Source organism: Leucoraja erinacea, chromosome 8, assembly GCF_028641065.1.
Source record: "Leucoraja erinacea ecotype New England chromosome 8, Leri_hhj_1, whole genome shotgun sequence".
NCBI classification, from domain to species: Eukaryota; Metazoa; Chordata; class Chondrichthyes; order Rajiformes; family Rajidae; genus Leucoraja; species Leucoraja erinaceus.
The window spans coordinates 59757377-59780278 of NC_073384.1; positions in this window are offsets into that span (position 1 = coordinate 59757377).

Consider the following 22902-nt stretch of genomic DNA (forward strand, 5'->3'; position numbering starts at 1 on the left):
TTGACCCGAAACGTCACCCATTCCTTTTTCTCCAGAGATGCTGCCCGACCCACTGAGTTGCTCCAGCTTTTTGTGTCTATCTTCGGCGTAAACCAGCATCTGCAGTTCCTTCCGACACATTTAGTTAGGTAAATTAGGAAGCGTAGAGGAACTCACCAGGATGTTGTCAGGATTAGAAGACTTTAGTTATGGGGAGAGATTGAATAGACTGAGCGATTTCATTCTCTGAAGTGAAATATATCTAACGTCATAAGAGGCATAGAAACAGCAATCAGAATAGTTTTTCCTTGGCAGGGATATAAAAAAGAAGAGTACATAGTGATAAGGTAAGATGGATAGGCACACCAATAAGTAAATACACCCTTTCATGCCTCTAGATTCCCTCTCCACTAACTCCCAGTCTCAAGAATGGTCTCTACCCGTAATGTCGCCTATTCATTTTCTCCAGTGAAGAGGCCTGACTCGCTGAGTTACTCCTGCATTTTGTGTCTATCTTTGGTTTAAACCAGCACCTATAGTTCCTTCCTGCACACTGAGGAAGTTTATCTGGGTTTACAACAAGATCTAGATCAGTTAGAAAAGGGGGCCAAGAAATGGCAGATGGAATTATACTTTTGGCAAGTGTGAGGTGTTGTTCTTTGGTATGTTAAATCAGGGTAAGACTTACACGGTAATCGGTAGAGCCCTGGAGAGTGTTGCAGAATAGAGAGAATTGGGAGTATAGGTGCATGGTTCCTTAGAAATGGTGAGTCAGGTGGACACAAGCAATGGTTAGCAACCACGAGATCCAGCAGGCCTTGATGGACCAAGCACAAGAGTTCAGCAAAACAGTCACCTCGTCTCTGCTTGGAATACAAGCTTGCAGTTGGTCTCACTGTGGTGAAAAAGCCATTTGCCTTCATTGAGAAGGGTATTGAGTACATATCATGACTGGGATAAGGCTGGGATATCACGATACACATATATACAAGTCATTGGTGAGACCATACTGAAGGACTGCGTACAATTCTGATCATTCAGCTATAGGATGGATAAGTTGGAAAGGGCACAGAAGAGATTCACCAGGAAGTCACATGGACAAGCAGAGAATGGAAGGGAATAGTTCACGTGCAGGGAAAATAGATTAGCTCATATGGGCATCTTGTTCGGCACAGACATTGTGGGCTGAAGGGCCTGTTCCTGTGATGGATTTTTCTATGTTCTATGGGCTTGTGAGTTTGAGTTACATGCCATACAGCTCTATGACTATATAGATCGCTGGTGAGAATGTATAGGGAATGATGTTTGCCGATCTTGTCCCACTATCTATGAAGGTTGCAATTATAATCGAGAGAGTATAATGAATATTCATTGGACTTCATATGACTAATTAATGCAGTTTTGCTATATAATGACAGAGTGGGTTCAGAAGAATGAGAGGTAATCTAAATGAAATTAAAAAAAATTAAGGTGCTGAAAGGATTTATGCGGAGTTGATGTTTGCTTTGGTTGGCGTTCTTTGAATTAGTACAGAATAGAGCATGAATGTCTTCACCTGTGGAGGCTTAGCTCGAGAAGACAGAAATTGATAGATCTTATGAGGTTTTGTTTGGTTTAGTTTAGTTTAGAGCTGCAGCGCGTAAACAGGCCTTTTGGCCCAACTAGTCCACACTGACCAGCGATCCCCGCACATTAATGCTACCATACACACACTAGGGACAATTTACACTTATACCAAGCCATTTAACCTACAAATCTGTATGTCTTTGGAGTGTGGGAGGAAACTGAAGATCTCAGAGAAAACCCATGTGGTCACGGGGAGAATGTACTGTAATGCCCCTGTCCCACTTAGGAAACTTGAATGTAAGCCTCTGGAGACTTTGTGCCCCACCCAAGGTTTCCGTGCGGTTCACTGAGGTTTTTGTCAGTCTCCCTACCTGCTTCCACTACCTGCAACCTCCGGCAACCACCTGCAACCGCACGGAAACCTTGGGTGGGGTGCAAAGTCTCCAGAGGTTTCCGTTCAGGTTTCCTAAGTGGGGCAGGGGTATAAGGCAGCAACTCTGCGCCACCGTGCCAGGTCAAGTTACTACAGAAGGTAGAAGTGTTGGAGGAGGCATAACGGATCACCCTTTTCTGGTTCTATTTCATAAGCTCTTGTTTTCTTAATTCATGTTATGGGTAGTTCTATCCATTGGTTTCCATGTATTTCCTTTAGCCCAGCTAGCATTAAATCTCTAGCTTCTGGGATGTCATACCTATCGCTTGTTGACAGTCTCAGTAAAGGCTCTCCATCCATCCCATGAAAATATTCCATGATTCTCACGTGGCCTTTATGCATGCTTTGCATTCTTGAAGGGGAAAGGAACACACGTAACAAGGCAAAGAACGGAAAATGATGGAGACTCTCTAAGTATTTAATCCATTAGCAGGGTGTGTTAATATTGGCCAAATTAGAGTTATTATAAAATGGAGGATCTTTGCATTTGCAGGGCCTGCTTGATCTCTTTCTGTGAAAGTTGCAAGATGATGTCATGGCTCCAAGGAGTCTGGATCCCAGATGGAAGTTGATGATAAGAAGAGGTCCAGAAGACCTAACTTTGGTAATATGTATGAAGGTTTGCAGAGGGAGATAAGAAGGTCTGCAAATGCATAGTGGAGATTGGTTATAAAATGGGGTGTGAAAAGGTATTGTAAATAATGTTGCAGAGTGTTGTGCTGCTGTTTGATGATTGGCTGAAGCGTGAGGCCTTGTTTGAATTGTTTGTACTACCTGGGAAAATGTTGCATTACTTAGTCCTTCCAGAAGCTTCTGTAGAAACATTGTAATGGGGTACTTTGTAATTGGGTTAGGGAACAATCAATAGCTGTATAATGTAATTGATATGTATGATTGGCTTGTAGGGGCTGCCCCCCAATATAGTTCTGCCCCAAGGGTCCGATGACCTATGAAAAGTGATCCCCATTAAGATCATTGTCAGTCTTCTGGAGGTGCACTTGGGATCGTGTGACCTGCTGGAAGTGTCTGTTTGCATGAGGCTGAAGGGCTTGAAAGAGCAGAGACAAGGATCGGGCCCATGGTGGTTAGGAATGGTAGGGAGTTTGTATTTGGGTAGAATAAAGACTAGTTGAACCAGTGCTTTTACTGAACCAGGCTAGAGGGATAAGTTTTAGGAGCATAATTATAAATGCAGGGAGTGAACTCCAGAGATGGCTGGCATGGCTAAGAAGCCATTAGTAGTGAGGAGAAGGTGATCTCAGCTGGTTGGTGATGCAATGCATTAATATTATTTCATCAGCGTCCAGCTGAGATCATAGGGTCATAGTCATAGAGCATTGAAGCAGGCCCTTCGTCCCAACTTGCTCATACCGACCAAGATGCCCCATCTGCTTGGCGTACCTGCCCACCTTCATACTTTCATAAGTTGTAGGAGCAGAATTAGGCCATTTGGCCCATTAAGTGTACTACGCCATTCAATCATGGCTGATCTATCTTTCCCTCTGGTAGACACAAAGTGCTGGAGTAATTCTGTAGGTGAGGCAGCATCTATGGAGAGAAGGAATGGGCGATGTTGCAGGTCGAGACCAGCATCTTTCTTACACATATCTTTCCCTCTCATCCCCATTCTCCTGCCTTTGCCCATAACCCCTGACGCCCATACTAATCAAAAATATTTCAATTTCCGCCTTAAAAATATCCATTGACTTGGCCTCCACAGCCGTCTGTGGTAATGAATTCCACAGATTCACCACCCTCTGACTAAAGAAATTAATTCTCCTCTCCTTTCTACAGGTACGTCATTTTATTCTGAGGCTACAGCCTCTGGTCCTGGACTCTCCCACTAATGGAAACATCCTCTCCACATTCATTCTATCCAGGCTTTGCACTATTTGGTAAGTTTCAATGAGGTCCCTCCCCATCCTTCTAAACTCCAGTGAGTACAGGCCTATTGCCTCCAAATGCTTTTGGCCCATATCCCTTTCCTATCTATGTAAAAGTTCAAATGTATTTTAAATCTTGTTATACTATCTGTCTCACCAACCTCCTTGGGTAGCTAATTTCATATACCCACTACTCTGCGAAAAAGTTGCCCCTCAGGATCCTAATAAATCTTTCCCCTCTCACCTTAAACTTATGCTCTTTTGTCCTCAATTCCCCTACTCTGGGTAAAAGACTGTCATTCACCCTATCCATCCACTTCATGATCACCATCTTGAAAGGATGTATACATGGAAAGATCGCAGCACAGTGCATTTTACTGTGCTCACCTGCAAAGTACAGCAACTAATCTACAACATTTGCAAATCTCTCTAATGTGATGATGCAATAATTAACAACATTTTCCGTTAAGTTCTCGCCACCGTTTATGTGAAGAAAGCAAATTGAAGAACCCTTCGCAAAAACAGCATTGACAAAGCATCATTTATTAACAGGTTTCCCTGCCAACCATTTACATCCCATCTATTATCTTGGTTTCAGGACCATGTTCCAAGAATATGGGGAAACCTATGCCTCCAGTAAAAATCCCAAAGTCCTATTAATACTGATCTTCCTAATCCACAACCATATTAAAATTGAGAACAAGACTTTTATGGAAAGCATATAGAACTCTGTGACTTTCACACTCAGCCTGAAAGCACAGCTTGCCATCTGGTTTCTAACACAATATAATTAATGCTCCTCCAATTTCACTACAGTTAATATTCTCCATCATAATGCATTGCTAGTTATTTTGACAGTGGCTGTCCAGGAGCTAACAAGTTTTATTAAATTTATGTCTCTCTTTCCGTACGTCACTCAAAATAGGCACATTTTGAAAATGTTGCTCTTGCGCTAACTAAATAATTAATAAAAAGGTTGAAACTAATCTAATAGCTGGTCTTGAATTTAATGTGGACTGCATGAGATTTCCTGACAGACATGACTGTTGTGGACTCCAATTATTTTTGTATGTACTCGCATACCCTGAAGATTTAAGAAATAATTAAAGGTCTTCCAGATGATAATCATAACAAACCCTATATTTCTTTCATCCATTACTGTTGGGAGGAATTATGAACTGTGAAATAAAGTGTTTTTTTTTAACTAGGGAGAGCTTCATATTGGGGGGCTGTGATCTGTTGTGGAGTCTCGGTTGGAGAACAATGGCACAGGAATCGCTGAATGATGCAGGCATAAAATTATTGTTTTGTTACAATCTGAAGTTATAGTTGGATGTGGGAAAGCAGAATCTGCATGGCAGATTTAAATATAAACGCATGGCATGTTATCAGCTGCCTTCCGTATGGTGATGTACGGTAGGTGTTATTTAATCTTGAGAAATTGCAGAAATGCAATGGAGTTTGTAGTTTCAAAACTGGAACCTATAAATATCCTCTGATTAAGTGATAATAGAACCAGTTGTATAACTGGCTTCAGTTGCACTATCATTACTAACACGTCTGAAGAAGGGTTTCGGCCCGAAACGTTGCCTATTTCCTTCGCTCCATAGATGCTGCTGCACCCGCTGAGTTTCTCCAGCTTTTTTGTGTAACCTGGGATTCTATACCACCTGATAATGGGAGTAGAAAAAGTAAATTTGATGTTGATCACTAGTGTTTGACTTCAATTCAAATAACCTGCAAAGGTATCTAAAACCGCTCATCATAGTGACTACAGGAACATTTCTCCTGCACTTTTTTAAAGAAAGGTCAGAAGTTAAGATCCCATTATGATCGACATAGCTGATTTTCTCACATATTCCACTGCCAGAATCTGCTGGAACACAAATTTCTTTAGCGATTCGAGCAAAGAACTGCAGATGCTGCAAATCTGAATAAAAAAGAGGACGTATTGAAGCACTGAGCTGGTCAGGCATTTGTGGGTCGAGAAACAGAGTTAACATTTCGGGACAAGAGAACTGGAAAAGTGAGAAAGCAAAGATAGACACAAAATCCTGACGTAACTCAGCGGGACAGGCAGCATCTCTGGAGACAAGAGATGTTGCCTGTCCTGCTGAGTTACTCCAGCATTTTGTGTCCATCTTTGATTTACAGGTAAACCAGCATCTGCAGTTCTTTCCAACACAAGTGAGAAAGCAAGTTGGATTAACAAGGCAAAAGGGTGGAAAAAACAAAGGGAAAGTTTGTGCTAGGGTACAAATCATGGTTCTTGGTTCTTGGTTTCTTGGTCGTCCAAAATATTCCAAATGGAATTTAAACTGGAGGTGGTGAAGGGAGGGCTTAAGCCAGAAAGGGTTATTGGGAAGAAAGAGCTACTTTAAATGTAGTTGCATCTGGTTGGGTAACTATAGTTGGGTGGAGATTATTCCATGCTTTAATTGTGCGGGGGAAGAACGAATTGCTGTACACATCTGTCTTTGTAGCTGGGATCACAAATTGGATCAAATGCCCTCGTCTGCTCCTAATTGGTTACAAGGGTGATAATTACTGTAAAAAAACAGTTGGAGAAAAAAGTACAAATACAGGAACAAAAAGGAAACTAAAAATTACAGCCACGTCAACAGACAGGAAGTGAAAGGTGGTTAACAAAAATTATTAAATTCAATATTGAATCCTGAGGGCTTTAATATGCCGAGACAGAACATGAAATGTTTAGTTTAGTTTAGTTCATTGTCATGTGTACCGAGGTACAGTGAAAAGCTTTTGTTGCGTGCTCACTAGTCAGCTACTCCTTGAGTTTACATAGGGCATTGTGGGAGGATGAAGATAAAGAATGAATGGGAATTTTGGGTCATCCTTGCAGACTGAATGAAGATGCTCGGCAAAACAAGCACCAGTGTGTATTTGGGTTCTCCAGTGCAGAGGAGCCCTTGTTGTGAGTAGCAAATGCAGTACATTAAACTGGAAAAAGGCTAAGTGAATCACTGCTTCGCCCTGAAGGGCCTTTTGGGTTTCTTGGGTGGTGGGACAGGTCGAGTGGGAGGGCAGGTGTTCTGTCTTCTGCAGTTGCATGGCAAAGTGCTGTGATAAGGGAGGTGGATGAAGGCTGTAGAAGGACAATATGAGTGGAATGGTCCCCTTCGGAATGCTGAAATGGAAGGAGACTACAGTGATATCCTGTGAAGATGGAAATTATGATGCCTGATCCATTTAAAGTGAAGGCAGGTGGGCTCAAAGGTGAGATCAAGGGAAATCCCATCCTTGTTCTTGTTGGAAGAAGAGGGAGTGAGAGCAGCAGTGTGGGTCATGGAATAAATATGGTTAAAGAGTCTGTCAACTATGGCAGAGGGAGACCAGTGGTTAAGAAAAAGGAAGATTTCTTAAAGAGAACGATGGAGCAAATCTTGTCATCACAGCAGAAAGAACAGTGTTTGAGAATCTGGGAGAATGGAAGACCATATAATGGGAAGGACTGTAGTTGAGATGTGTGTGGGAGTCAGTGGGCTTACAATGCATGTTGACCTATTTCCTGAGATGGAGATAGAAATCAAAAGCCAAGAGAGCCAAGTGTTTTTTACGTCATATGTCCTGAAACGGAACAATGAAATTCTCACTTGCAACAGCACAACCTGGTGGGCATGGACAAGGTGGGCAAAGGGCCTGTTTCCATTCTGTACAGCTCTATATCTCCATGACTATACGGAGCGTTGGTGAGAAGGTAGCTGGAATGATGTGTGCGGGTCTTGTCCCATTATCAATGTAGGAAACAATTGTGATTATAATGGTTTTCTGGACCTCAAATGAATGCAGCTATGTTATGTGAAGCCCGATTGGGTTCAGAAGAATGAAAGATAATCTCAATGAAACAAAACATGATTAAGGGATAGGCCGTGATGCAACCAGTCAATATGCTCTCTACTGTACACCTGTAGATGTTCAACACAACATTCTTTGACATACCGAATCTCCTCAATCTTCCAAGAAAGTCGAGGCATTGTTGGGCTTTCTTTATGATTGCATCAACATGCTGGGTCCAGGACAGAGATATGCACGCTCAGGAATTTGAAGCTTTTGACTCTCTCCACCACCATCCTGTCAAAGAAGACAAATTTGTGTTCTCTTAACCTACCTGTTCCAAAGTCAACAAGCAATTCTTTGGTTTTACTGACATTGAGAGCAAAGTTGGTTTTCTGGCACCATTTGGTCAGTCGACCAACAATCTGACACATTGTCATCTGTAATTTGGCTAATAACGGTGGTGTCATTGGCAAATTTGAAGATGGAGTTGGAACTGTATCTGGCTACACAGTCATGAGTGTAGAGTGTGTATAGCAGGCGGTTGAGCACGCAGCTTTTAGATACTCCTGTGCTGATATCATGAAAGGTGAGGGGAGAGTCAGATAAAGACCCTGCGTAAGTAGGAGTAGGAGGAAAATTGACAGCAAAAGTAATTAAGTTTTCAAGAAAAACTGCAGGAAGCCATACTATGTGAAGTGCAAAAGAGTTGAGGAAATTAGCCTGAACAGGACTGCAATCCCAATTATTCTATACTTCCAATGAAGTGCAGGCATATCTTGTATCCAAGTGAGTTACCATGGCTACAGTTACTGCTGGGAGAAAGTCGACGAAGATGAAGGAGATATTATTCAATACAAGAAACAAATTCAACCAGGTGAAGAAGGATGGGAACAGAAGATAACTATTTAGTTCTCTGTTTTAGAAAGGAAGGCAAGGTGGAATGAGATATAATTAGGCTTCAAGGATTAAGATCAATGGTGGAGGAAGAAAACTCAAATTAGATCAAATTATTAGGAAATTTTTTTTTTATTAGAACAACAAAACTATGGGAACCGCATTAAAACTGAATAGTGAAAGGCCTGGATAGAGTGGATATGGATAGGAAGTTTCCACTGGTGGTAGCGCCTCAGGCCAGAAACCATAGCCTCAGAATAAAAAGACCTACCTTTAGAAAGGAGATGAGGAGGAATTTCTTTAGTCGGGCGGTGGTAAATCTGTGGAATTCATTGCCACAGACAGTGTGGAGGCCGTCAATGGATATTTTTAAAAAGGAGATTGACAAATTTTTAATTAGTAAGGGTGTGACGGGTTATGGGGAGAAGGCAGGAGAAAGGGGTTGAGAGGGAAAGATAGATCAGCCATGATTGAATGGCAGAGTAGACCTAATGGGCCAAATGGCCTAATTCTGCTGCTATAATTTATGAACATCATAAAACTATTATATGTATAATAAAAATTGCCACTAAACAGCAGCAAAGCAGCAAATAAGTCTCAACACAGCATTGTCTCACAGTTGCTTCAACTGCAAAAGATTGCTAAAGCTCGTGAGGAACGCCTTCTATGGCAGCTGTATCTTAAAGTCCATGGGTCCTGGCACCGTTCTGAAATCACAGCCCAAGGTGAAGTCCAGTGAGCTAATTTGTAGCATGCATTTCTATAATCAATAAGCCTGCATTTCTACCCTAATCTACAAACAAGTTCACTATGTATTTAGAACTAGCTGTTCTTCCCAGTGCTGAAAACAAGGGTTATTTGTAACACCAAGCACCAAGCTAATCTCGAATGTCTCTGAGGAAGAAAATGTTATCTTATCTTCATGCTAGTGTCTTTGCAGCTGTGGATCAGAGGCCTCATCATTTAGTGGTTCTTCTAAGTGAGTCCAAGTATTTACCCAAGCGCCTAGTTGTTTTTCTAAGTGAGCCTGCTTGCTTGACATCGGAGGCCATTAACAGCCATTTTAGCTGCAAAGCCTGTTTAACTTTTATTTTACACAAGGGTCCTCACATCATATTTGAATGGGAGGCTGGTATAGAGAGACCATGTGTCCATGGTGAAGATGAGCTGATTGGGACCAGGAAACTGGCAAGTGTTAAAGTACACATGGGCATCAGAGATGTCAAACATGTTAGATGAAATGGACTGGCCAAAATGAGAAAAGGTACAAAGAAAAAATAGTCACCCTCAAAACAGAGCAGACCCAGCTCTACTAGGCTTCAACAAGTGGATCCTGAAGCTTGCTGCTGTCAAAGGCCACAGAATATCTTTTATATTTCTCTGATAATCAGAGGCAGTGGGAAACTGCTCAAGTCGATTGAAAGCAGGAACGCGGTACTGATTCTGGATGATCGGCCATGGTCATATTGAATGGTGGTGCTGGCTTGAAGGGCCGAATGGCCTACTCCTGCAGCTATTTTTTGTGTTTCTACGTTTCTTTTTAAAAAATAGATATCATTTAGAAATATATTCACATTTAGTCAAAACATCTGAAAGCACTAGAAATTAATTGGAAACTTTAAAATAAAATAGAATAAAGTTGAATAAGTAAACCACTTCCATGCACTTGCTGGGGTGGCGCTCACATTCAAATGATGTGGCCACACTTCATATTCTGACCAGCTTTGGCATAAATTTGATAGCCCAACACTTTATCCTGTATCGTACACAGTGGACGGCTCGATGACGCAACAAAAAACTTTCCACTTTACCCCGGTACACACGACAATAAACTAAACTAAACTAGACTAAAACACAACGTGCTGGAAGAACTCAATGGGTCGGGCAGCATCTGGAGCGAACGGACAAGCGATATCTCAGGTCGGAACCTGTCTTCGGATGTTTCAGGTCGGGAACCATATGATGAATGGTCCTAACCCCAAACATTTAGTTTTAATTTAGTTTATTAGTAGACTAAGTGGGACTCGTTGGGTCCAGCATCACACAGGAGGGCTGGTCCTCCAACGCAATATTCCATCTCACCACCAATTCCAATATTGGGCTGGCGGCTCAATCACTCAAGCCTGTTGTGCAGGCAGCTCACTCACTCACGGCTGGTGGGCTGGCAGTTGGCTCACGGCTATTGAAAGCTATTAATAATGAAATAAGTAAAATGTGCAGAATCCAGTTTAGACTCCCTGATGGATATTCCTTTACAAACCAGTTCTTACCAGATGCCTGTTAGAAGATCCCATCAATAGAATCACTCAATATCAAACGGTCCGTGTCAAGGGTGAAGAAAATCATTTCTGATTCCTCCCGCCCAGCTCACCACATCTTCCACCTGCTGCCGTCAGGAAGGCGCTACAGCTCACTGCCCGCCAAAACATCACGATTTAAAAACAGTTTCTATCCACATGCAATTCCAATTCTGAACACCCTATGACAACATCACATAGCCACCTCGTGCATGTACTGTATACGGTTTGTTGTTGTGTTTTTATGTTATGTTTGACGGCAATCAGCCTACTATATAACATCCTGCTGTACTGAACCTGAATTCCACCAGTTTGACTGTGTGGTCATTAAATAATCTAATCTAATCTAATCTAATCTAATCTATTCCTTGAAATTTCATTTCAAGCAGGGTGCAAGGCCAACAAATTCAAGTGCAGTTTCATACCAGTTCAAGCAGGGTGCAAGGCCACTAAAAACAGCAAGTCGTGACCTATCCCTTCTCCATCTTGCAGAGACTGAGCCACTTCTGGGTTTTATAGTAACTCTCCCTCCCAACAGAAGGGGTGTGGCCTTCATGGCGTGATTGACAGGAGAGAGAATCTCAACATTGTTTAAACATTATTAACTATTTTATTTTTCATCGATGGGAAACATCCTTGGCACTGATGAGTGGAGGGGAACGGAGTAAGATGGCCAAAGATCACAGCCTTACGCGGTAGTGTTTTTTCAAAATCACCATAACATGCAAAAAGGAAGTGGTCAAGATTAGACTTTTAATTAAAGAGAAGGCAAGGCAACTTTAATTAGGCAAGGCAACTTTAATTAGGCAACACAGCTTTAGCATTTCCAAACCAAAGGCAACACAGCTTTAGCATTTCCAAACCAAAGGTAACACAGCTTTAGCATTTCCAAACCAAAGGCAGCACAGCTTTAGCATTTCTAAACCAAAGGCAACACAGCTTTAGCATATCCAAACCACATTAAGGGCACTGACAGGTCAGTAAAACCACTCACAGTTTAGTAGACATTTGTTCAGTGTTATTCCCAGCTCATACTGAGAGACGTGGCCCTCTTGCTCCCCCATCTTGCAGAGACTGACTAAGGCACTCAACACTTCCGGGTTTTATAGTCCCTCCGGAAGGGGTGTGGCCTTCAGGAGAGAGAATCTCAACATTCTTTAAACACTAATAACTCTTTTATTTTTCATCGGGAAAAATCCTCTTTTTCTGCGCAGCAGAGGGGGACTCTGAATAAGATGGCCAAAAATCACAGCCGTAAGTGGCAGTGTTTTTTCTAAAATCAATATACAGAAGACCAGGAAGTGGTCAAGATCAGACTTTTAGTAATATAGATTATCACATGTACTGATATACCGTGTAGAGCCTTTTTAGTTTTGTGTTACGCAGTCAGTGAAAAGGCTATACATGATTATATTCAAGCCATCCACAGTGTACAGATTAAGGATAAAGGGAATACCGTTTAGTGTAAGATAAAGTCCGATTAAAGATCGTCCGAATCTCCAATTAGGTAGATGGTAGGTCAGAACCAGTCTGTTGTTGGTGATAGGATGGTTCAGTTGCCTGATAACATCTAGGAAGAAACTCACCCTGAATCTGGACACACGTCTGTACCTCTCGCCTGATGGAGAGGGAAGAAGAGGGGGTGACTGGGGTGAGACTTGTCCTTGATTATACTGGTGGCCTTGATGAGGCAGCGTGAAGTGTAGATGGAGTCCATGGAAGGGAGACTGGTTTGCGTGATATTCTGGGCTATACCTGCAACTCTCTGCAATTTCTTGTGGTCTGGGATGGAGCTGTTCCCGAACCATGCTGTGATGCATTCTGAAAACAATGTTTTCTACAGCACATCTGTAGAAGTTGGTAAGTTCAACTGAAAATTCCACTGGAAGCATCACTATAAGTTTAATGTTTTTGGTTATGGCTTCAGAATCTATTATATCATAAATAGAAAATAAATATATATAATAGATCTGTGCAATGTACTGGGCTACATCTCCACGTCTCTGCAATTTTATTGCGGTCTTGTGCAGAGCTGCACTCAAACCAAGCTGTCGCTAAACTATTCCAAATTGAAAGCAATTTTGTAAAAAAAAAACTAATTTCAGACATTGAGAAAATCATTTGAGCTGAAGAGGCAAAATAAATAAAAAGAGAGCTAAAATGGTACGTTGTAAAAGTTATAATAGCTTCATTTCTGAAGAATTGTAGGAGACTAGTAATTATGAGGTTGATTGCTTAAAAGTCTATATTTTCATTGTACGATTGTGTGTGATTTGATGCTAGACAAGGAGCTGCTCATTGACTTCATATTCTTTCTTTTCAATGCTGTCTTCACTGCTGTCTCTATACAAATATCAAATGAGATTAAAAAGCTATTCTTTTTGTAAGAGTTATTTTGGGTTCCTAAATCCATTCCAACATTCTAGCTTTGACAATGAGATAAGATGGTTGGGATGAATGTAAATTTACACTGAGCCTCCTGATCAGCTACATGCTGATGTTGCATTCAAGCTATTTTGGCAGGCAGATAAAAAGTGTTTTTTTAAATATTTCCAGTCTATTCTATATTGAATGGAAAGCAATTAATACTGGCACTAGATGCCAGAGGTAAGTAAATATTCTATCACCCTGCAATGACACACCTCGAATAATGAATATAAAATGTACACCAGATTCAACTACATGGTGACATGGTGTCAGCTGGATTCCTGTTCTTCATAAGAGTTGGGAATGTGTCAATGCAGAAGGGACAAGTTGCTTGGAATCATATTTTGCTGTAGTTATGCTGATGGACTAAAATAAGGCCATTTTTTAACAAGCATTCAGCATGTCAAGCAGCATCAGTAAAACATAGTTGCCTTTTGATTGGAAGTTAAGCTGCAAATTCTGTGATATTTTTTAGCTGAAAGAATTGTCATGAAATTTCAGTGTTGAAAAGCATTGTTTATTATATATGCTCAATCGGATCACGTTAAATATTTTAACATGAGGTTTATTTACACATTCTTATTTATTATGCATGCTGAGCTGCATCAATTCTCTGCAGATGAAGAACAGAAACACTTCTTGTTTCCCTTAATAATAAGGAAAAGCATGAGATTTGGCTGGTATGAAACGAGCTGCATAGATACCCACTGAACCACCATGTTGGTGTGCAATATTTCACTTGCTCACTTTTTTTTATCTTCACAATCTCTTATCTCTGTCCAATCAATTATTTGTTGTTTCTCTCATACCTTCTTCTGCTTATGATTCAGATTTGGAATTCTTGCTTTTATTGTTACCCCGAAGTTTAAAGCTAAATTTGAGTGTATTTATGCAATCTAAGTAGATGTGGGCTAACTCAACCAAATAGACTAACCTTCTTGGCCTATACATTTGACTACAGATGCTTGAGCATGTGATCTAGACTCGCATTTCAGTACAGGACTGAGAGAATACAAACACTTAAAAACTAAAAGCACTAGTAGGCTATTCAACCCCTCAAGCCTTCTCCATCATTCAGCAAGATCATGACTGATCTTCTATCTCGTCACATGTTTCATACTCTTTCCCTCACATCCCATCATTCCTCTAATATCAAAACAATCTATCAGTCTGAAGAAGGGTTTCGGCCCGAAACGTTGCCTATTTCCTTCGCTCCATAGATGCTGCTGTACCTGCTGAGTTTCTCCAGCATTTTTGTGTACCTTCGATTTTTCAGCATCTGCAGTTCCAGTTTCTTAAACAAACTATCAATCTCAATTTTTAAGTTAATTAATGACTGAATCTCCACAACCCGCCAGGATAAGTAGAAAGATTCCTAACCCGCCATTGTTAGGCAAAGAATTCCTGGAATTGGACTATGTGATGATACATAATTAGTAATATGCTTCCAAGTCATGTTGGTATGTAGTTGGATGGGTGGATTTTTAGTTTTTTAATTTTAAAGATACAGCATGAAAACAGGCCCTTCGGCACACTGCGTTTGCACCGACCAGCAACCCCCACACATTAACACTATCCTACCCACACTAGGGACAATTTTACATTTATACGAAGCCAATTAACCTACAAATCTGTATATCTTTGTGGAGTGTGGGAGGAAACCAAAGATCTCGGAGAAAGCCTATGTGGTCACGGGGAGAATGGACAAGGAGAACATACAAACTTTGTGCAGCCAGCACCCATAGTTGGGATCGAACCTGGGTCTCTGGCACTGTAAACGTTGCAAGGCAGAAACACTATCACTGCGCCACTGTGCCACACAGGTATGCAGGTGATGCTTGGAGTCCTCGGTGATAGAGATTTCAGGTTGGTGTGATGCTGTCAAAGCAGTTGAGATTAGCAACTACAGAGCATTTTGTCAATGACTGTGTACCAGTGGCAGATGGAATGAATCTTGAATGCAGATAAAGTTGGTTCCTTCTTCCTTGATGACGTTGAGTTCTCAAGCATTGTTGAAGAGCATTCCATCATGGTCCTAATTTGTGACATGTATATTTTGGACACTGCCATTGTTGCGTTTACTAAATCCTTCTCATCCTGTTGTAATAATTTCTTCTCTAGGGGATCCAGACAGTCACGAAAAGGACATTGTGATTTTATAGTGAAATACTAGATTTTCCAGTTTGGACATGGTAATTAATTTCCTACTCATGAAAGAAAGCAGCAAACCCATTTTTTTGGTGAGTTTTGCAAGTTAATATATACATTTTTAATAATAGGAGGTAATTTATCTGCTTAATGATCCTCACAAGTCACAGTGCTAGCAGCTGGAGATACGGTATAACTCAACCAAATGCATTTGTAGATAAAATAGTTACTTAAAATCTTAAAATCCCATCTTCTCTGTTAAGTTGTCTGTACATAAATCTGAACAGAAATTTTTATTGGTTGGACATTAAAAATATGTGTGTAGTCATGGTTGCATGTTTGCAATAAAATCTAAGAATGCTTTTAAAATCTCATATAATGAACTGATAATTCATTCCCCATTCCAGAGGTTTAATTGCTCAGTTCTATTTTATAAGTCTGCTTTTACCTTGCTATGTCTTTGACTTGTATTAAAGTGTGGCATCAGGGAACTCAATAGGCAGATATAATGCCAATTGCTCGACTTGTAGCAGAACTTTGAAGCTAGTTTCACATTGTGCCGGTTGCTTGAAATTTTACCCGAGGCCAAATTCTCCACTGTTGACCATTGATGTGTAAAGTAATATGGTACATGTGTCGAAAATCAGTAAAAGAGTCATGGATTCATTATTAATAAACAAATTTGCTTTCATGTTAATGAACATTGTATTTTATTATGAACTTCTTTATATATTTAAAATAATGGAAGATCATGGATTATTGTGTAGATTTTGTCCTTTATCACCAGATTAATGGAAGGAGATACATTTCCTTTCCCATGTAGATGGAAACAAGGATGATCATTCTTGCAATGTTTGGCAGGTGAAAAGGAAAAAGAAAGATTAATTATACATATGATTTTAAAACTCAAAATTGAGTCTTGCAAAGAGGCAGATATGTGGAGTCAATTAGCAAAGACATTGATGAAAGTATAATTCAACTACAGGACCCTCCCACTTTGAAAACAGCGTGTAAATGAAACGTATATGCAACAATGTTTCAGCGGTAAATTTGAGCGCGTTATTCCAAAAATGCCAGCATGAAAATCAAGTTTTGGTATTTATGGAACAAGCACATTATTTTAAAAATGCATAAATCAAACATGGGTAAAATGCATGGTGCCTTTCATTCTTCACTACCCTGCAGCCAAACCTGAGACAAGAACATATTCAACTTAAAATGAAACAAAAAATAAAAAGGTCAGGTGTCTACACTGTAAAAGTAATTTTGTGCCCAATTCAAAAATAATTAGCTCAGCTTCATAGCCATGCTGTGAGGAAGCAAAAACATTTAAATATACTTTGCCAACACCTCGAAAATAGGTGTGAGAGCAAGTTTGCGATAACGATAATTGATTTTTACAATATAGATTAGTTGAGTGGATGGGTGGAAACTTGGTTTATTAAATGTAGTTTTATAGTGGGAAGAATATGCAATTGATGCGTGGAATCTACAGACAGATTATTATTGAAACGGAGAAAGACTGTGGATGAGTGAAATATGGAAGGATCCAGGCAGGGCCTTTCTTGTAGACAATAAGTACCATATGCACCTTTAGTTAACATGCATGTTAGGTGGCAGGAATGCAAGTGGGAACATCTTGAACAAGGGGATATTACAGGATTAGTGGATGGTCATTTACAAATTGAGATGCAGAAGAACCTCTACGAGGGGATGGTGGACCTTTGGAATTCTTTACCGCAAAGTGAAAGCTAGATTATTGGGGTATTTGATACATTTCTGAAATATCAGGGAAATGATGGTCAATGGATATTTTGAAATTGGAGATTTACAGATTGTTGATTAGTGAAGGTATCAGAGGTTATGGGGAAAAGGCAGGAGAATGGGGTTGAGTGAAAGATATATCAGCCACGATTGAATGGCGTAGATTCTGCTCAGCTCCTAGAACCTATGAATTTATGGGGATCTGGTATATAAAAGGAATTGAGCCCGAGGCATATAAGCATGATCACATTGACTGGCTGGGATGGGTGAGTGGCTTAGTTGCCTATTGTCTAATGTTCATGCTTTTAAAACAGATTGTGACCTGAAGTAAATTGGCGACCAGTTTCTCTGAACCCTTTCGATTTGGCTTCCACAAGACTTACAAATCCATTGAGAAGCAGAAAGCAAAGTTTCATCGAGTCTGCAATATCCACAAAATCCCTGGAAATATTAACATTCAAATCATTGCTGCACTCGTTGGCTTTTAAAAATGCTGATAAATTCAAAGCTTTTCCCATCAAATTGTCTTTGCAAAACATCAAACGGAATGACTTTCTCTTGAAACGATAACACAATAATTAATTAAAAGCGATGTTAGAAGAAATAATTTCAGATTTACAGCGAATAAAGGATTAAGATAAAGATAACGATGGTACAATCAAAAGGGCCTTTTTTACTGCAGTGATTTTTGCATTGTAAAATAAGGTAAGTCAAAGAAGATTTTAGCAATGTGTAGGGATGAACTGCAGATGCTGGTTAAAACCAAAGACAGATACAAAAAGGCTGGATTAGCTCAGCGGGTCAGACAGCATCTCTGGAGAAACGGAATAAGTGACATTTCGGGTCGAGACCCTTCTTCAGTGAGAGTCAGAGGAAAGGGAAACGAGAGATATAGATGTCGATATAGAGAGATATAGAACAAATGAATGAAAGATATCCAAAAAAGTAATGATGATAAAGAAAACGGGCCATTGTTAGCTGTGGTCAAGATGAAAACGAGTTACAGCCAATGAGACTCAATAAGACAACTTTAAAACTAGTAGAACGAATTGGGTGGAGGATGGGGAGAGAGAGGGGATGCAAACATACTTGAAGTTGGAAAAATCAATATTCATACCACTGGGGGCTATTTCTTTTCTCCAGAGATGCAGTCTGACCCGCTGAGTTACTCCAGCTTTTTGTGTCCATCTTCAGAAATGTTAGCATTGCAGGGGAGTGGCAGTAGGAATTAATCTGCTGTATTTATAGGAGCAGAATCCTCTAAATGAAAACTGGGTGAATATGATTCAAGATCATCTGGAGTTGAAAGGAACTGTGCAGTCGGACAGACAGCATCTCTGGAGAAAAGGAATTTGGTGACGTTTCGGGTCGAGACCCTCTTCAGACTCGACCCGAAACATCACCTATTTCTTTTCTCCAGGGATGCTGTCTGACCCGCTGAGTTACTCCAGCTTTTTGTGTGTATCTTCAGTTTATCTCACTTGGAATGGTTAAAGCTCAGAGAATAGGCATAAGAGATAACTACCTACATCCTGGAACCTGAACAATTTTTTAATGCACCGAAAGAGATTACCTTTCAGCCGCTTTTATTTTTTAGCCATCATTTTGTTAGACATAAATGGTGGATTAACTCAGCTGGACAGGCAGCATCTCTGGAGAAAAAGAATGGGTGGCATTTTGGATCAGGACCCGATCCAAAACGTCACCCATCCCTTTTCTCCAGAGATGTTGCCTGAGTAACTCCAACACTTTGTGTTTACCTTTGATATAACCCAGCGGTTTCTTTCTACATAATTCTGTGGGGTGTTTTGATGCCTAAAAATATTAAATCTACGTCTTACAAAACATATTAATTAAAAAGTAATGGAAATTTGCTTTTCAATTAATAGCCCAGAAGTCATTTTCTGACACAAGACAGTTGGCAAGACAAACACTGAAGTATACACAACAGGGGTCATGGGTTCAGAATAGTGGTGGGGAGAAGCAGGAAAAGAGAATCTGCTGCAGGTCAGGCCTCATTTTAACCAATATTCCACAATCAGGCCAGGTTCTTTCTAACTCCACTGTAATAGTGGAGCATACAGGCACAGAATTTCAGACACAGCTGTAGCTGTATAGGACTAAATGTAATATATTGGTGTGTCATGGGAAATGACATTTAAATAACATTAAATACATGACATCAGTATAATTCTGTAGTAGCTATTTATACATTAATTATTTGAATGATGGTGGAAAATAAGACATTAGCAACTAAAAGAAAAGTAAAGTGGTGCAGAAGGGAAATAGGATTGGATCAGTTCATTTATCATGATAGTTTACAATTTGTGTATCTCTCTGAACAGGCAGGCAGAGGTAAATATTGTCTGCACTTGAACTGCTCAGCTTTTCTACACAACATCAGTCTTCTGCAAATAAATAGAGAATGCCTTCTGAGGCTTAACAGAAATACCCGCACAAGGCAAAGATGAATCAACTCCTCGCTGTCAGTGTGGATAGGAGGTGGATGACAGCTACCATGCTGTAGCATGTATACACGTGCAGACAACATCAATCTGCAGCAAGGATTACAAGCAGGCTTTCTGCTGCCACAGATATCAACGATTATAAATTCTAACATATGCAACATGAAACTAAATGTGAAATTGCCAGTTAGTTTAGTTTGGAGATAGAGCGCATGAACAAGCCCACCGAGTCCATGCCAATCTCTCTTTTGCCAGTTCTATCCTACACACTAGTGACAATTTACTGAAGCCAATTAACCAACAAACTTGCACGTCTATGGGATGTGGGAGGAAACCAGCGCACTCCGAGAGAACATACAAACTCCGTATAGACAGCACCTGTTGTCAGGATTGAGCCCGGGTCTCTGGTGCTGCAAGGCAGCAACTCTACTGCTGTGCCACTCTGTGATAACCAAGTTCAACTTGGTCATCCTAATTTCAAGCAAATTTCCATTCCTTTTGGTGCGGAGGACAATTCATAGCAGAAACAATGGGGAGTTCAGCACATCAATGATACAAAGAATTCCCTTGTGGTTGCCTCTACTTTGTTGCCGTTCTGCTGCTATGGAAACAAACCCTACCTAGATATATTCTTCTTTACTGCAGATGCAGCTCCATTGAAAGTCCTGGCTTGTGACTACACCATATTTTGTTGATTGGAAAGAAAGCGTTTTTCAAAATTCCTAATAAATTGTGGATGGCACTTGGGAAATTCAACATTTCGTATGGTTTGACATTCGAATGAAGTTACCAGTGTTTGTAAGGACAACAAGGATCCTATTTAGATAGAAATTTATTTTAGGTACTTAAGCTAAAAGCACATTTTGGTTCCAGTTGTATTTTGTAACATATTTTTTATTCCTGTTGTGAAATCTGATCCCTCTAAATTTATTTCGGAAGTGAAGTACAATGTGGAATTGTTATTATAAATATTAACTAACATGCAAACGCAACCAATGCCATATTTTCATCTCAATTGTTTCTAATCTTTCGTAACTACCCACAGTATTTGCAGAGAAACAGAACACAGCAGACAAAGATGTAAGTTTTGATTTGCAAGTTTATACTGTATTTTTGCATATCAATAGAAATCAGTATAATTGTCTGCCTTTGTAAATACGAGTAGCTTTTGGATACGCACATGTATAGTGAATATTCAATGGATTCAATTTCTAAAATGTTTCCCAATATATATTGATACAGTGGAGTTGGTTTACGCACTAGCATTGTTATCAGGGGATAATTGGTCTAACCTGCTGAGTGTTTCCAACATTCGATACTTTGACTCATTAACAGCTGATGCAGTTTTAAGTTTGTTAATAGTATTTCCGATGATGTATAAAAGAGTTGGACTGGATTTTAGATGGATCACATTTCCACCAGCAATGAACAGAACTTTTGAGCAGAAAAGTAAGTAAAGCATAACTACAATTCTGGAGGCGTGTGGCAGGATTATGTTAGGGTGCACTTGCCACATTGAAATAATATTTACATACTCTTTCCAGTGTTGCGATTATCACTGCTGAATTAATGAGTAAAGTCAACTGACTGCAATTTTAAGATTAGGTTGGGAGTTTTTCTGCAAAGACACTAAGCTTTTTGTGAAAACGATCTTTCTTGAATTTTGGTGGAGAATTCAGTTTCTGTGAGATATATAAAATGTGCCTGGATAAAACCTTTGCTACGAGGATGCTATTTGCCATCAGAAATAAGTTTGGGCGGTCACGGCGGCACAGCGTTAGAATTGCTGCCTTACAGCGAATGCAGCGCCGGAGACTCGGGTTCGATCCTGACTACGGGTGCTTGTCTGTAAGGAGTTTGTACGTTCTCCCCGTGATCTGCATGGGTTTTCTCCAAGATCTTCGGTTTCCTCCAACACTCCAAAGACGTATAGTTTGTAGGTTAATTAGCTTGGTAAATGTAAAAACTGTCCCTAGTGGGTGTAGGATAGTGTTATTGTGCAGAGATCACTGGTCGGCACAGACCTGATGGGCCGAAGAGCCTGGTCCCTCTCTAAACTAAACTAAGTCAATTGTTCTAAATTAGGGGAGGGAGAAACTCTTTCAAATTGCCATTTGTACAAAATGCACTCAACACACCGTACTTGTTAAGACTTTTAGCAACTGCAGAGTGTGGTGGACTCAGCTGCATGCATAATGGGCACAGCCTTCCCCACAGCCTTCATATAGATCAAAACCATCTATATGAGGTGCTGCCTCAAGATGGATGCATGCACTGTCAAGGATCCCCACCATTCAAGTCATGCCCTCCTCTTGCTGCTATCATCCGGCAGAAGCCTGATGTCCCCAGGTTCAGGAGCATCTATTTTCCCACAACCATCATGTTGCACAAATCTGCACAACCCTAATCCTACCTTGGCAATGGAACTCTGTGTATCACCTCTTGAACTATTACAGGATGTTTTCTAATTGAGTTTTACACTAATGTCTTGTTTGTTTGCTTGCCTTTGTTTTTATACTGTTGTGTAGAATTTATGTGTGATTTATGTAACTTATAATTTATGTTTTTGTGTGTTGTCTGAGTCTATGTGTCTGTGATGCTGCTGTTAGCAAGATTTTCATTGTATCTGTACCTCACCGTACTTGTACATATGACAATAAATTTGTAAACTGCAGATGCTGGTTTATCCCGAAGATAGACACAAAGTGCTTGAGTAACTCAACGGGTCAGGTAGCATCACTGGAGGAAAAGGATGGGTGACGTTTTGGGTCAGAAGGGTTCCGATCCGAAACGTCACCATCCTTTTTCTCCAGAGAGGGTACCCAACCCACTGAGTTACTCCAGCACTTTGTGTCTATCGACAATAAAGTTGGTTTGAAATGGAATTAGTTTTAGCAGAAGACAACCATTTGCTCATAAGGTCAGTTTTCACTCTCCAAAGTTAACATGTTTTCCAAGGCTGACAATATTACAAGATGTATAACCAGTTGTGAATAATGCTGATTTGATCTGCAATTACAATGCTGTCATTCTTGGCGTTGTGACAGTGCTCCTTTCACAAGGACAGTGGCTCAATTAAACTGAGTTCTGGGCTCTCTGGACTTAATTGATCTCTCAGCACTGTTGGTGCTCCTCTTCTGACAGAACAATATCATAACTGAATCTAGTTCTCACAATCATACAGAATAACGTACAATATGGACAGATTTCAGATTTTAGCAGCCAATATGATGTGGCATTGAAACTTC